Raw genomic sequence first — 3,709 nt, 5'->3', positions numbered from 1 at the left:
GAGATTTTTATCCTTAATGCAGTCCCTATCCCTGTGCCACACCCACATGGGCTAGGGTCGGACTGCACAATTTGGGCTGACCTGATTGGCTACTTGTACATATTTTCCTAAATATAGCAGGGGAGGGGGACGTGAAGTACAGAGGTGGATTGAGTGAGATGTGCAGTTGTGGGGGAAAAATGGGTACAGGTAACCAAGGGAGCAGATGTGAGTTACTGATTAGAGCTCATGTGAAAGGGAAGGCTGTTTACGGTGAGAAGGGGCAAGGAAGAACAAGAACGTTGAGTTTGAGAACAAAGGAGAAGGAAGTTAACAGGCTAAACCCTTTGAAGAGAAACTCAGAAAGATTGATTGTCTCTTACGAGTCAGTTCTCTGGTCTCTTTAGCTTTGGGAGTACCAGGGATGCCTTTGTGCTATGAGAGAACATGATCTTTGGGTGTGCAGTGGCTGAAAAGTCACCAGTGAGGGCTGTGGTTTTGGAGGTTTATAATGAGTGGTTATGACTGCAGGGGGCTACTTGTTTCTTCGCATGTTTAGATAAGAAAAGCATGACTTGGACACCTAGAGGCTATGTATCTTAGTCCATTTTGCACTGCAATAAAATAATCACCTGAGGCTGGGTCACTTACATAGAAAATAGGTTTATTTGGCTTTACAGTTTTGCAGGCTGTCCAAGAAGCATTGTGCCGGCATCTGCTTCTGGTGAGGGCCCCAGAAAGCTTCCATTCGTGGCAGAAAGTGAAGGGGAGCAGGAGAGAGAAAGGAAAAGAGAGGGAGGGAGGTGCCGGGTTCTTTCACAGTCAGTTCTCTCTGGAACTAAGAGTGAGAACTCACTTTTGAGAGAATGGCACCAAGCCATTCATGAGGGATCTGCCCTGGATTCCAAATGCCTCCTGCCAGGCCTCACCTCCAACCTGGGGGATCAAATTTCAACATGAGATTTCGAGGGGACAACTATCCATTCTATAGCACTATGGAAACATTTGCCACCAAGGGACAAGACTCCCATGGGGGATGCGCTGACCACAGAATGGGCTGCTTGGCGCTGACTTGCCCACCAGCCTCAGGGGAAAGTCCATGCAATGAGGTGCACTGTGGAAGCATTGCACTGCCCAGCCCTGTGCTGTTTCCCTCTTCAGGGGAATGTGAAAAGAGACACAAAGTGAGCAAGTGCTGTTGGGAAAATGGTGCCGATACACTTCCTCCATACAGGGTTTCCACAAACCTTCAATTTGCAAAAGATGGTGGTATCTGTGAAGCACAGATAAACAACAAAAGTTGAAGGTTTGTTCAAAGCAAAGTGAAGCAAAATAAAACGAGGTCTGCTTGTTATAAGATTCATAAAAGAAAACCCAGAAAGCTCTGCTCCAGTCACTGTTGCTACTAACAACCTACCCCAAAACATAGTGGTTTAAAAGAACAAGAATCATTTCATGAGCTCACAGATCTGTGTTTGGGGCTGAGTTTTATTGGGGGAGCTCCTCTTGGATCCACGTGGTGTCAACGGAAACAGATTGAAGGCTGAGACTGATTAAACTCTTAACTCTCCTCGTTATAGTAAAACTCCGTTTTCTATACTCACTGTCTCTGACTTTCTCCTGCCCCGTTCTCCTTTTAAAATTATGTTTAATGATTCATTTTGAAATAATTCCAAGCATAGAGAAAATCTGCCAGGAAGGTGAAAAGACTCCCATCCTCCCCAGTTATTAGTACAATTAATAATAACAGATTCCCCAGTTATTAGTGCAGCCACTATGGAGAACAGTATGAAATTTCCTCAGAAAACTACAAATAGAACTACCCATACCCACCGATCCCACTGCTACCCATTTACCCAAAGGAAAGGAAGTCAGTATATCAAAGAGACATCTGTGCCCCGTGTTTATTGCAGCAGTAATCATAATAACCTGGATGTGGAATCAAACTAGGTGTCCAACAACAGATGAATGCATAAAGAAAATGTGGTGTATTTATACAATGGAATGCTATTCAGCCATAAAAAAGCGTGAAATCCTGTCATTCATGGCAACATGGATGGAACTGGAGGATGTTATGTTAAGGGAAATAAGGCAGGAACAGAGGTTAAACATCGCATGTTCTCACTCATATGTGGAAGCTAGAAAAAGTTGATCTTGGTTGGGCACGGTGGCTCATGCCTGTAATACTAGCACTTTGGGACCCTGAGGCAGGAGGATCCTTTGAGTCCAGGAGTTCAAGACCAGCCTGGGTAACATAGCAAGAATCCTGTTTCTATCAAAAAAAACTTTTTTTATTTCATAGAAGTAAAAAATAGAACAGAGGTTACTAGAGGCTGAGAAGGGTATAGGGAAGGGGGGATAGGGAGAGATTTGTTTAAGTATACAAAATCACAGTGAGATAGGAGGAATGAGTTTTAGTGTTCCATACCACTGTAGTATGACTGTAGTTACAAATAATACATAGTTTCAAATAGCTAGAAGGAGGATATTGAATGTTTCCAACACAACAAAATGATAAATGTTTGAGATCATGGATCTTCTAATTACCCTAATCTGAGCACTACATATTATATATATCAAGACATCACTATGTATGCCATAAATATGTACAATTATTATTCAATTGAAAAAATAAAGTTAACATAAAAAACCTTTTAAAAGTTATGTTTACACTACACTGTAGTCTACTAAGTGTGCGATAACATTATGTCTAAAAAAGTACATACCTTAATTTTAAAATATTGCTAAAAAATGCTGACACAGAGATGACAAGTGAGCATATGTTGTTAGAAAAATGGTGCTGATAGACTTGATTTATGCAGGGTTGCCACAAACCTCCAATTTGTGAAAAATGCAGTACCTGTGAAGGGTAATAAAGCAAAACACAATAAAATGAGGTATGCCTGTATAAGAGAGAAATTAAGTATAATGACACAAAAAACATTTTAATAGCTATTTTATAATTTTCATAATTATTTTATATTTCATAAACCCATTGTTATAAGCCCAAATTTGACTTTTAAAATTTAACAACTGATATATGCCATGTTCTTTGGTTAAAATTAACTAGGCAAGAAAAACATAACAATGTGATGTTATCTAGCTGTGTTTGTTATGTTTTGATCCTTTAGAATAAGATATTCTAATTAGTCTGATTAGACTGATTAGTACAGCCTGATTTGAATAGTCATGCTCTAGGAAGACTAAGAATGAAAAAAAGTTTAATTAAGAACAAATTAAGTAGACATTACTTTGTTGATTCTTGTCTAATTATAATATATAATTGAATCTCTCACCTAAATTAGCATTTCTTTCCTTCTTTCTCTTTCTCTCTTTCTTTCTTCTTCTTCTTTCTTTTTTTTTTTTTTGGGCGGGGGGAGACATAGGGTCTCACTCTGTCACCAAGCTGACATGCAGTGGTTCAATCAACAGCTTACTTCAGCCTCAACCTCCTGAGCTCAAGCAATCCTCCTGCCTCAGCCTCCTGAGTAGCTAAGACTATAAGGCACATGCCACCATGTCTGGCTTAAACTAGCATTTCTAACTAAAGAATTTGCTCATTTGTAAACAACATTAGAAACAAAAAAGATATGCAAATAATTGAAGAATCATTAGGAGTTAAACATGTACTTTTGAAAGTTTGACATTGGAAATATCTAAAATTATGAAATATTTAATAGGCTAATATTTTAAAATCTATGCTTTAATAAATATCAAGTATACAAACAAA

The sequence above is a fragment of the Trachypithecus francoisi genome, unplaced genomic scaffold (assembly GCF_009764315.1).
Source record: "Trachypithecus francoisi isolate TF-2019V2 unplaced genomic scaffold, Tfra_2.0 Lachesis_group19, whole genome shotgun sequence".
NCBI lineage: Eukaryota > Metazoa > Chordata > Mammalia > Primates > Cercopithecidae > Trachypithecus > Trachypithecus francoisi.
This window is presented reverse-complemented; position numbering follows the sequence as displayed.